Source organism: Leptosomus discolor, chromosome 22 (assembly GCF_034619465.1).
Source record: "Leptosomus discolor isolate bLepDis1 chromosome 22, bLepDis1.hap2, whole genome shotgun sequence".
NCBI classification, from domain to species: Eukaryota; Metazoa; Chordata; class Aves; order Leptosomiformes; family Leptosomidae; genus Leptosomus; species Leptosomus discolor.
In genome coordinates, this window is record NC_141412.1 from 6558136 (window position 1) to 6571222 (window position 13087).

At 44.9% G+C, this 13087-nt stretch overlaps 1 protein-coding gene across 3 annotated transcripts in view; it reads left to right on the plus strand.

Moving 5' to 3' along the window:
* The window catches only part of ARHGAP32 (Rho GTPase activating protein 32), a 171430-nt gene that overhangs the window by 85995 nt on the left and 72348 nt on the right, over positions 1–13087 (plus strand). The window lies entirely within an intron of this gene.

Consider the following 13087-nt stretch of genomic DNA (forward strand, 5'->3'; position numbering starts at 1 on the left):
TGCTGAATGGGATTGTTGTGGGTGGGAGACACGTTGCATTGAGAAATGCAGTTGAGAGTTAGTGCCTGTGTTCGGTCATTTTTCTGGTCTTAGCATAGCAGTTCTTTTCATGATTCATCTCGGCGCTTCTTGAGCATCCATCTTATCGATTTATGCTGAACGTTACTGGGAATTAAAGCTCTTTACGTGATTCTGCTGACATTTGAGGTACTAAAACGAAGTCTGGGGGTAGGCACAGCTGTGTTGGCTGCATTTGAATTGTGTGCGCCGGGGAAGTGCTTGCTCTCAGACTGTACCAGCGTAGTGGCATTAGTACGCACAGAAACATGAATTTGCAGTGAACTTGCCCTTCTGCACTAACTCTGTGAGCACACTGGTGTAGGGTGTTCTGAGAGCGCCGAGGAGCAACGCATCTTACGGTGTAAGCACACACCTGCACAATGTACATCTATATACAGGTATATATAAATAGTGCTCTTGAGAGAGGGGAGGGAGGCGAAAAGTGAACATCTCTCAAAATTGCCTGTGTTTGGGCATTTTGCTAGCACTGTTCTAACTCAGCTGTAGCCAGCTTCATCCGCAGCAATCGCTTTTCAGAAAAGCAATACGAGCGGACAGGCAGCACTGCGAAATTTAACGGTGGACACATGTCTGCGTCCCAGCCAGGAGCAGCCCGGTGACAGAGAGTGAGGTTTTTCAGGAGACTTAGGGAAACTGGAATTTTGATACATTTTGAGTCCTCAAGTTTGGGACCTCATTCACAGTGCTTAATGCAGAGATGAACCTTGTATTCTGTCCTGGCTGTTTCAGATGGGCCTGTAGAAATGCCAACAGAACAGTTTTTCTCTAACCCAGAAGCATAGCACTTCTGATCTTTCTATCCACCTTGCTGACACCTCTGCAGATTAACAGGGCACGCTTGGGTATACCTGTGTCCTTAAACCCTTCAGAACATGTTTCGTGCAGGAGCGAGCCCCAGGAGCAGGAACAGCCAGCGCGAGGCACGCAGAGCGGCGATGGTTCGCTGGTCGAAGTGAGCCAGCTGTCCAGCAGCTTGTCTGACGCCTCAGGCAGGCTCTGCGATGCTTTGCAGGGCTGTTTCTGAGGACACAGTGCAGGGACGTCATTTGCGCGGGGACAACGTGGTGAATTCTGTGCCTTGGCTACGGAAGATGCTGCTTTGCAGCGAGACTTCACTGAGCTGCTGTCCCGTAGATCCAGAGGCTGTGAGCTGTGGCCAGCAGCTGAGAAGTTGTTACCTTCTTTTTCAGTGTAACTGAGCTCAAATGAGAGCGCTGGGAGTTGGCCTCATCCCGTTAAAGGAAGGGCATAGAACCAGTCACCTTCTCTCTTTATTTTTTTTTAAGTGATCTTCCTGGCTAGCTAGACTTTCTCCCCGCCCCCAGTCTGTGATTCACCTCTCGCGTGTCAGTCGTGTGTGCCTGTCTCTCAGATACTTACAAAGCTGAGAAACTCGGGGCATCTGGATTCGATGAACAGAAAGGCATGGAAGGAGCTGCACAGCTGAGCAGCATTTCTACCACGGAGATACTTCACCCCTGACATCTCGTGGCCTCTCCTAATGTCCAGGGAAAGATTCCGTTCTGTCACGCGTTGGATACCAGCGGTGTCTGGATGGATTTGGCTCTGCAGTAGAATGGAATGGGAGGTGTGAAATAGCTCATGGAATGATAGTGCAGAGGGGAGGGATTTTGGCAGGACGCGTCCATATCGGGCCAAAAATATTGAAGGAGGGAGAACGAGGAGACTATAAAACAAATTTCACGTTGCTCACCTTTTGGATCCGCTGCTAGCATCGGTGTTCATCCTGCTGCAGCAGAAATCTCTTTGGTTTCTCAGATGGACACAAGAAAACGAAATCTGTTAATTAAGGCGAAACCCATATAAATTTGAAAGCTTTAAGATATTTGTGATTTATTGCAAAAACAGATAGCATGGGAAGGGCAAGGGCATTTGGCCGTCTTGGCAATCTTAGGTTACGAACCTTAGAGAAATAAACTAAAAAAACCTGGCTTTGGGGTTGAATGTGGTCCACTGCTGCGCTTTGCCCAGTTTGGACGGAGCAGATACAATCCGTGTGTTGTGTGGTCCGTAAAAAGACATTTATTTTGTCGTTTCATTCTGTAGCAGACAACAAACCAAAGCTTTTGAACATTGGACTCATAAAACATCCAGCTCAGTCGTAGCTGTGTTTGGCAGACTACAGTCCAGCATTTACACTAAGGAAATTCTATCCCGCTCTTTCCCATCTGTAAGTATAATTTTAGTGGTGTAAAGAGAATTATTGTTTGGTTTGCAAAACCTTCCCAGATAAGGTCTGGGAAAAAAAAATAGTTTTTGGAGTTGTATTTGTGACACATTTCTGCTGCAAGTCAGCTTGTGAAATACAAGCTTTGTGTGAGGTTCAGAGGGGTTTTTTAAGTCTCTATTCAGCTTTTCTTCTACTTAGAGACCTCAAAAAATTAATCCAGTTTATTAGCTCTTAAGAAGTGGGAATATGGAGAGAGCTGATCCAAGTGTTTCTGAAAAGTGAAAGAGAGGATTCTTTTGACTGCTTTGAACAAATTTAAACATGAAAACTAGCAAATGACAAAGGTAGGGGTTTAAATTTCATTGGAAAGAGCTGATGATAGGGGGATTTGGTTTGGTTTTGTTTTTTAGAGCAATGTAGGTGGATTTTCATTTTTTCTAAGGGAGATTTCACTGTTTAACTTTCACTCATTTCCAGAACATTGCTTTCAGGACATGTACAGTCGCTACTGTTGACAGATTGCTCTTATTAAAATAAATGTAACCAAAATCTCCTTCTGTCATAAAAGAAGGGATGGATGAATGGAAGGAAGACTTTGTAAAACAATCTCCAAATGCTTGCAATCAGGGGAAAGATTTTTTGGGGAAGAGGAATGGATGCTTTGAGTGCCCGCTTTCCCAGAGCGCAGACCGTATGCCACGTGCGTTTGCGCTAGGGAGGAAAATGGCTTTAAAAAATGTTAGAGACTGTGTCTTGTGCCGGAGATGGAGAAGCCTAAAATCCTGGGAAGGGTGGTGTTGAGGACTGTACCTGTGAACCTTCTGAACTCTGTAGACGGTAATGGCAAGCCTTAATGATAGCCGTGGTCCTTAAAGGACCACTGGGAATGTCTGAGACCTTTATGAGTTTATGCTGTACCTGTCGGCTGTGAAGGTCCACTGCCAGGGTTGGCAATCCTTGCTGAGTTCCACGGGGATAAGCAAAGAATTTACAAGGTCTGCAACACATTTAAAAGGGCTTTACTATGTGTGTTGAGAATAAATCAACAAAAGTAAGAGCCTGCAAAAAGGTTGAAATTGGTTAATCCGGCCAGCGTGTTTTGTCGAGTTGTAAAGCAGGCTGAAAACACGCCTTTTAAATGGTTTTGGATTTGTGTACCTGCATACGTATCGGAATATTACGCCATAAGCATGGCCAATCTAAGCTTTTGTTCTGAAAACAGAAAGAAAAATAAAAAGCATGCAGTACTACTTGCACCGTGAGATTTGTGGAATTTCAGCCCTTCAAGCATCATTTTTTTGGGGTGAAATTTTGAACGGAAAGGAGAGAACAAGAGACCGGTTGTGAAAATGTTCGGGTTCTAAGGGAGACCTTAAACTCCAGCCATCTCTTGTGCTTTTTATCGTTCATTTTCATTACCACAGGTAGATTGTTGAGCAGAAATGACAGGCACTGGAAACCAGAAATGTCAGACTGTGCAAGCGCGAGTCCTGTTTAAAATAATCTTAGGACTAGATCTCAGGGTAGACCCTTAAACACAGACTGACTGTTGTCATCTCAGAACCGAGCCACACTACCTTCTCTGTTCCCTGCTTTTCATGGGATAGGGCCAACGTCCTGCAAAGGAAGCCTCTTTCTGCTGCGACTGAGGTTGGATTTCTAAGGCTGTTCTCAAAAGCAGGAAGCTCTCGTGGTCCAAGCGTGGGTTTTCTCCGTTTTTCTGCTCACATTCGCAGACCCCGCGCTGGCAGTGAGTTGAGCCACGTGGCTTTGTTGTACAGGATGCACAGCACTTTGCCCTGTTCCTGTTTTTTGTCCGAGGCAGCCCTTGCTGTCTGTGCTCTGTTCCTTTTGATTGATAGAATAAGGTCTCTGATGTACTAGATGAAGGCATTTACGCAGATACACGCCACTTGCACCTCCCAGCTCTGCCTCGCAGGAGATTCAAGCTGGGGTCTTCTGTTTGCAGACCGGTATTTGCAAAGCTCTGAAGGCCACCCCATCCAGTGTTCCATGGCTGAGAGTGTGGTTGCAATAATAAGTGCTTCGAGGGCAGCGGTGTGAATGCCAGGAAAAAAATGGGACCCAAATAGGCAGAGCAGACAGGACTCCCCATCCTGGGTGGTTTGTGGGGAGAGGAGAGTGGAATATATTTTCACAGAAGCAAATGTCTTACTCAGGCTCCTAACATCTAAAGTATGCTTTGCTGGTACTGTCTGCCTGTGATGGCCCATGCTAAAAACCACAAATTGCTTGCAGTAGGATCCTTGAGTTGAACATTCGAAAACCTCTTGAATGATGGTTTTTGGTCTTAAAGGCCCGTTCTTTAATATATTAATAGTTTCGTCGTGTGTGGTGGAAGCTCAAACACCTAGAGAACAGTTACTGAGTAAGTGCTACTAACATTCCTCTTGTGAAAAGCAACAGTTCTTTAAACAGGTGACTCTAAGGGCCACATTCTAACACACACGTACATCCTTGTGTGTGTTTTATACAGGTACAAAACCAGGAAGAAAAGCTGGTCTCATCTTTGTCGATGGGATATATCTGTGTGGGGCGTGCAAGCTGGATGCCACCCAACGCAAAATCGGTTTTCAGAATGCATGTTAGCCGCCTTCTCCTTTCTTAATATAGTTTTCTGGCTTGTTTAAAGGAGGTGCAGCTAAAGAAAAGCAGTTGCTGTGTCCTTTTATTGAAGCGCAAAATCAGGTGAAGTTTCGCATTATGCCTGTTGCAGTCAGACTGCAGTCTCCTGCCCCTGCCCGTGAATTCTCCCACCCCTCTTCCACCTGAGGTGCTGGGTGAGCCCTACCAAGGAGGAGAACCAAACCCACCCCGTGGGTGCTGGAATACTTCAGCGGTGGTGCAGCTAAACCGGAGCAGGTGTGAGATGAAGGCGCGCTGAACCGCAAGGGTACGCTCTGATTTCAGAGCGCGCCACCTGCTTGGTACAGACCGCGGTGTGTCGTACAGCTCTCTGCTCAGAGGGGCTCACGAGAGTCACTCTGGTTTAAAATGCATTAAAATGCTGGTCACCGTCGTGGCCTTTCCCCTCCCGCTTGTTTTCTGTGCTTCTTTTCTGACGCTTGGTACCCAATGCCTAGAGAAGCGTTATCTTCCTCCAACAAGTTTGCCCCTGAGAGTTAGGCACCTCACAGGCTTGCAAGTGTTTGAAAATCCCTGTTGTGATACTGGGTATTTCTTTGTAAGTCCCCCAAAACCTTTTAAAGCCTGACCTTTATATGGGTTGAATATTTTTAGCCTATGCTTCCAGATGTTCACAAACATTAAAACCTCTGTCCTAAGCATTTCTTGGGTGAGGAGGGCTGTTTTACGTTAGGCAAAAGAAAGCAACTAAAATCCTTGTTTCCACAATGCTAATCCATCACTTGATGTTCTGTGCTCGAATGGTTGATCTTAGGTCGTAATACTACATGCCTTCTGCTCTCAACAGTGATAAATAAAAATGAAGTGACAGTCGTAATGTGGATTAATAAAGAATGTATGAAGCTGGCAAGCAGCCTGAAAAGGGCTGTTGGGCCGTGTTCAAAGCTCAGGCAATGCCAAAGCGCTGCCAAGGTGTAGTGTCTTTGAAAAACTTGGGGCTGTTCCAGGCTTTTTGAAAGTAAACTAGCATCTGTAGGGAAGAGAGGGAAGGTATTGAATTGCATTCAAAGCCTCCAAGAACCGCATAATTAACATCTATTACTCTGTAGCTGTTATGATAATACTAAAGGATAAATTCGTTCATTAATTGGGGCAATAATCATTAAAGACAAGGATATGACGGATTGTTTTTTTGGAGTTTTGCCACAGGACACTGATTTGGGTAGGGGGGCGCTCACATCAAACAGGATTAACCCTGTGGTGTGCCGTGTCTTTCTCCTGTGTTAAAAGCATGTTACACCGCAGCCTCTGTTCGTCGTGGGGGTTGTACGTAGCTCGGTGATCGTTAAATTCACACGAGCGGTTTCGGGGTAAAGAGGATTTTTATCCTGTTGTCTTTGCTGCCTTTTGTTCTGAAGCGTGCGGTCAGTGGGATGTCTGCGTTGGGATCGAGGAGGAAGAGTCCCAAGAGTTGTGCCGTTTGCTTGCTTTGGCCATTTGCATTGTGTTTGTGCGCTTTGGGGCTACGGGGTGGGAACGCAGAAGTGAGCTGTTGTCTTCTGTGCGGCGCAGGAGGGTGTCCTGTGAAGGAAACGGGGTCAGCGTGGTTCTTGTTCCCAACTCTGGATGCTTGAGATGCGACAACAGGGTTCTAGCTGGGCATGGATGTTGAGTTGAATGATTTATTTATTGAGGGACACTGCAGAGATAAATGCTGTCGTGGAACTGTTTGTGCTAAAGCGCATTCCTTCAGCGGGAGCAAATTTAGATGCATTTCAGGCTGTGCCAAAGGCAGAGCCTTACTGAGCTCAGCGTTAATGTCTTCTACTGTAATCTCTAGTAGAGAAATGGTCTGGTGAATTTATTTGAGGGTGGTTCTTCCCGGGGAGAGAGGGCATCTGAAAATGATCACCACAAGGCAGCAGCCGACCAGTTCGTCCGGCTGAGCTGCCGTGCAGTTGGTTATTTGTGAAGGGGGACGATGAGGGATATACGGCAACAGCTGCTTTCATGTGCTCTCCAGATGGTTTGCTGTGCTGGAAACCTACCAGCTGACGTGAGTGGTCCGTGTGGCCCTGGTCTAGGAAGGGATGATGAGCAAGAAGGAAAATGATTTCTCAGAATAAAACGCAATATCACATGAATGTGCTGCCATGAAAGGGTTTTTTTGAAGCAACAGAAGCTTTTACAATTACATGGTAGTTTGTTAATGTTGTGTCCTTTGGGCATTTTGCCTTCAGAAGGCAAGCTCTGAATTAGAGAGATCAATCTTCTTCCATCCAAATCGTATTCTGCTTAGCTCTGAAGCAAAAGTGAAAATCACTGTTGAAATCTAAGAGGACAGGGTAGCGATTATGGTTTCTTTCTGCAAGTGATGCATTTTGGCAGGGCTTCTGATTGTCATGCGGTGCTTTGTAGACGAGGCTGGGCCCGGCCACAAATTGAAGAGGACAGTTGGCTTTATTCTGAAGAGACACTGAATCCTGCCCCATAACTAAGCAAGTGTAAATGCATTGCAGAGGAGCAGTTTGTCTACCATTTAACTTGTTTTACAACTTCTCCAAGAGCTGGGCTTGGTTCAGATCCAAACTAAGAGGAGGATCGTGGTGAATGTTCCTGTTTTTTTCTTAGCTGCCTTGATGTTTATTCCTTATAGAGAAGCTTAACATGCATTTTTAATAGCATATTACAGCGCCTGTTTACTTGGGAACGTTGACAGCCCTTTGGGACAGATAGTCCAGAGCAGGATCATCCTCTGCAGGCTGCAAAGTTGCTTTGATCAACAAGTAATGTTAGATGAGAGGTGGCTAAGCAGGCATCAGGAGAATGGTGCGCAGTTACGATGCCTCAAACTGGAATAACTTGCGCATAGATAGAGGCCATAGGCCTTGGAAGAGCATCTGTCCTTCCAAACAGCGGGTTCATTGGACATAAAATGCAGGACAAGCAGGTTAGTAAAGAATATTTTTTTTTAAAAAAGCACTCAGGGCACAGAAACCACATTGGAGTAAATACCATGCGCATAAAGATGCTTTAGCAATAGATCAAAGACGTGTCATTTTCATGGTTTGTAGCAAATATTTACCGTCGCTGAGGAAAGTGGCAAAAGACACAACTGGGCGGGGGGGGGAACGTTTTCCAAAGCGACATCCTAGCAGTTACACCAAGTGCACCTTGTCTGATATTCTAAAGAAAATTTGTAATTGAGTTGCTTGGTAACAAAACCACTGAAGTGTTAAATGCCATGGTCTTCCTCAGTACCGAGAGGTGCTTTGCCCAACTGGATTTGTAACTGACTGTGTGTTAAATTAAAAAGTCAGTTTTGCTTTAGAGGAATCGGGAGCAGAATCCTCAGGGGGAACGTGAATTGAGCTTGTTCCTTAAGACTTTGTATTCATTAGGGCTTTCCTAGAGCTACCGAGCAGGTTTGTGCCCGAGTTTGTTAAAAACCATCAAGCAGGTGTTTCTTGTCACTCTGGGTTGTGTAACCTGGGATAAACTGACCTAGTTCGGGGAACGCCGAGGTCCCAACTCGTTACGCTTGAAGTGTGAAACAGCTCGGAAGCAGTTCGTGTAGCCCTGCTGTGTGAATTCCTGCGCTCCCCGCTTCCGTGGCAGGGGCTGGTAGCCCCCAAACTCCAGAAGCTGCGAACGTGGGGACAGGCTGGGGGGTGCAGACGTGAGGCGTAACTGGGCACTGGTATTGGTAGAGACCGTAGAGCAAGTTTGCAATCAAGGGCTCGGGCTTTGACAGATAAGAAGGAACTGACTTTCTGGTTTCCTAATGGTGCATTTTTTTGACTGTTCTGTGGTTTTAAAATACCGTATTTATTTCAGACTTTGAGATTTACCTTTTTAAAAGACCCCGTTAGGGATATTAGATATTAAAGATGACCTGTCTTAAACGTTTCATCTCCTGGGTCTTGGCACTGCTTTTCAATGTTTCTTCTTAAAACTGATGCATGCAGCTACCAAAAAAGCAGCTATTTTTCCACTTTGGCTACAGCCCCAGCTCTGTTCACAAAACTTCTCCAAAGCTGCTTCTGTTTTTTGTGCTTTCTAAATAGCGTTTCACCCTTCTAACCTCTTCCCTTGAGTTTTGGTCAGCTACATCATTAATGTACCTGCTTCCTAGACATGTTGATGTGTTTTAATCTCTATAACCCCACCCAAAGGAGGAGGAGTAGGCAGGGAGGTTCCTTCAGGCATCCTGTGAGAAATGTGCAGAGGACACCAGGGGAATGGGCGGCAGGAGCGGCCGAGCTCGTACGTACTCATGGGAAAGAGCATTTCTGACTGCGGAGCACAGGGATAGAAGGGCCACTGGCTTGGCCCAGCAGGGCTTTTCTTATGGCCATAGTGAGATTTTTCCAGACGCTGTTAAGTTTTTTTGCTTCGTTCTGGAGTGTCAAGATAAATGGGTTTGTGGTGGAAGCAGGAATACAGCATGTTTTTAATCATCTCCGTGCTTCTGTTCGTCAGTGCTGTGATGGCTGCGTGTCCGGTTGCGTCGCAGCCCTAACTGGGGTGATGGGGTTGTTTTTTTCTTTTCACACAAAGTTTCTTGGATTTGGACCTACCCAATCGAAGTGCTCTTCCTGGCACTTAGTTTTTAACAAAACCATGCTGGTGTGCTTTGGTCGCTTAAAACCAAATAATTAAAAAAAAATCAGCTGTCCGCTTCAGTGATGTGCCCAAGAAATGAGACTTCAGAAAATTGAGATCTATATCTGCCTAAGCTCCTGTTCCTGCAGCTAACCTCAGGCAAGTCATTTGGAAAGTAGGTTTTTTTTTGTTTTCTTTTACTAACCTCAGGCAAGCAATTTTCAAAGGGGGTTTTTGTTTGGTTTGCTTTAAAGGATAGTGGTGGTTGCTTACTTTGATGAAACGTTCTTTTTTCTCTGTGGTTAAGTGCTGAGTAGATTATAGCACATTTGAGGCACTGGGTAAGGAGGGTGGTGTATTTAAGTATGTGCAATGTCCATATAATCACTTGTAAATATATATACATTCACTCCTTGCCTTGCTACCTGTAGGATGGTAGAATTTCAGTTCCCATTCCTTAGCAGTTGATCTGTGAGTGGTTCTGAAGTGTTTCTTGTGTGGCTGTAAGCTCACGTTGGGTTATTATTTTAATTTTCTGAGGTGTAGAAAAGCAGTCTCCCGTGCTGTGGCTGCCCTCCCCTTCGCCCCTATGTACTCTCTGTGACCTGCTGCTCCTACGGGTTAATTTTACTAAAGAGATGATTGATATTGAATTGTTTAAATTATAAGATGTCAGGAGAGCAGGGGATTATTTCATTCGCATGTTGAGAGTTGTAAATCTTGTTTCAAGTTCATTAGGTGTCTGTCAGCCTGCCATTCAGAAATAGGCTTTTTGTGGGAGGAAAAAGGGTTGTTACAATTTCAAATGCCACACAACGTGGTATGTTTGCCTTAAGTCTTCTCTGTACCGGTACAAAACCAGTTGCCGCCAAAGCCTGAGCTGAATGTTTACCCGCTGTCTGAATGCTTCTGGCAAATCTGCTCTTCTGAGTAGCAGAGGAACCCCTGGAAGGTCATGGCACCAGAAAGCTGCATAGACCTGCTGGTGAGTTTCCAAAATCGGTGAGAACAAGCAGGGATAATACTGCTGTCTTTCAGACCAGGTCTTGGGCAGCCTTGTGTTCCCACGTGTGTTTTTAGTGTTCCTATCTGTAATTGGAATCAGGGAGCTCAAGGAAGTATAATTTTTAGGGGAGAAAAGCTGCAGTGCTTTCCATTAAAATAGCTTTTTTTTTCTTGCTGATTGCAATTAATTGATAATAAACCGATAATTAATGCTGAAAGAGATTAATTTCTTCTGTGGAATAAGGCTATTAGGGATTCACCACATAGATATATTAAACTGTCTCTTCTGCCTTGCGGTCTGGCCATATGTATGTTCCCTTCATCTTGTGACAGTTGGTCTCTCTCAGATGTCCCTTTCCTGTGGTTCCAGGCGGAGTGCTGAAGTTTTAGCGTTTCCATCATTTTCACCTTAGTTAAAGCTCCCTCCTGCCTGTATTTTAGTTTCTTCTAATCATAAGTATGTGCAGCTGCCTGACAGCAGAAAGGCTGCCGCGCTGGAAGCTGCGGGTGGTGGCTTCGAAGCCAGGTCAGCTCCTGATGTAGCTGTGACTGCTGAGGGCTCACCGCTGCCCAGCTCTGCCAGCTGAAAGGGTCACGGGAGCAAGCGCTCGTGTTTGCTAAGTCCAATTCGTGCTTCATCGCTGGGGTTGAGCTCGTGCAAATGTCTTCCAGCTTCAGGAAAAGCCCTAACGCGGGTGTTCCCTACCCTGTGGCGGGAAGGAGTAGACTCCAGGAGCAATGAAAGCGAGCGTCCATCCGTGGCCTCAAGGTGCGACCTGGAAGTGTGCTGGCCAAAAAGCCTTACGCTGTGGAGTGTGCGCTTCCATTCAGAAATGAAGCAGCTTTGTGTTGTTGCCTTAGCGCAAACTCCCTTTAAGTTTTAAAGATTTGTGATTTCCCTAAAGTTATAATAACACACCAGAAGTCACAAAGTCATCCAGGACGTTTTGGTAAACAAGCTTCGATAAAGCCACCTACAGCACCAGCTAAAAACACTTCCTGGGCAAACTCGTAAGTGACGGATTTTTATCAGTCTTGTTTTCTGTTTTGACTAGATTTCGAAGCCGTTTTCCAGTGTGACTTGCAATAGAAAAAGGGCTGAAGGGTCATGCTGGAATAACATACAGAACCCAAGACCCAGACAGCTGTAAAAGTCACCCACATGGCAGAGTTAAACTCTGCTGGTGGATGCTGGCATTTTCCCAGCTATTTAATATGTGGTGTTTTCTTACTGTAGGGTCAGAGTGAAGTGACTTTTGCCATATACTTTCATCTCATTTTCTGGTCTCGATCTCCTTGTGGACTGGTAAGGTTCAGGAGAGCATCCATGTGATTTCTCTCAGGAAATAAGCATTTGAACCAGAAAAGAAAGGTCTGTCCCTGCCTTTAAAATAAATCTTAGGTGGTATAGAGAAAACATACTCAGACCGTGGGACAGGAAAGTCATGCGTGCTGGAACTCAATAGCACCCTGTCCGGCTTGAAGAGGCATTGATGGACAAAAAGGAGGCGTATCTGCACAGATGTAGACAGATTCAGCTGGAAACATTTCATTTATTCTTATATAGTGGGGAGAGAAGATCTGTACATTATTTTTTTTTTAATAATTTGGGCATATCTGTTTTGTAAATGGATCGTATCACAAATATTGACAACAGACAGACTTGTTTTGTGTTAGCTGCGTGCCTCTGAGTGAGCCATTGATTGATTGTTCAGCGCCCAACAGGGCAAGAGTTGCTTCTTGCCAGATCCCAAGTGAAAATAGTTAAGTCTACGTAAAAAATATTCCTGTGTGGAACTGGCCTTGGGCTTGAGGGTGCCCCTCATAGAAATAAGTAAGGTTTCTGTAGTAGTCAGTCAAAGGGGGATGTAAACTTCTCCTGGCTGCGGCTGCGTGTCATCCTCCCTAGGCCATTTGACCAGTGGAGCTAAAAATATTGCTTGTGGAGCCGGGGTTCTGAATCCTTGTCCTTCTGAATCTTGTCTCGTGCGACGTGAAGCCTGGGTGGCTTGTGATGATCTGGGTATATTGGTTTTACTAATGGAAGGTTCACATCTCTGGCTCAGTGGAAATTAAATCATCAGTTCAGTAATCCCTAATCATTTTTTTAGCATGACATTTCTTCTTGCTTTGATAGTCGGAAAAAAATAAGAAGCTCTGTGCAGTGTGCTGAAGTCTCACCAGGCTTTCATCATACATTTCATCCTACACAGCATGCAAGAGTAAAGGAGAACAGATCAAACTGTAATAAGAGTAGGAATGAACCCAGATTTTCCATTTAGTGAGAAATTCCATAATTGTCATGACGCTTTTATTGTGAACGGTTCTGTAAAATGAAATTCAAAAAAATACTTTGGTTTTATTCAAGAGGGTTTGGTTTTTTTTAAGTCACTGGTCAGTTTGTCCTTTTAAAGATCATGAAGCTTTTTTTTGGCATTATTGAAATCTTCCTTTGAGACTTTATTTGTTGTTTTTATTAAATTTGTCATACTCAGGTTTGTAACTGAATGTTTGAATCCGGGAAATCCAGGAAAACGGTTAAGCTGTGTGCTTACCTTTATCTCTGTTCCTATGTCCCAATGAAATTAATGGGATTTA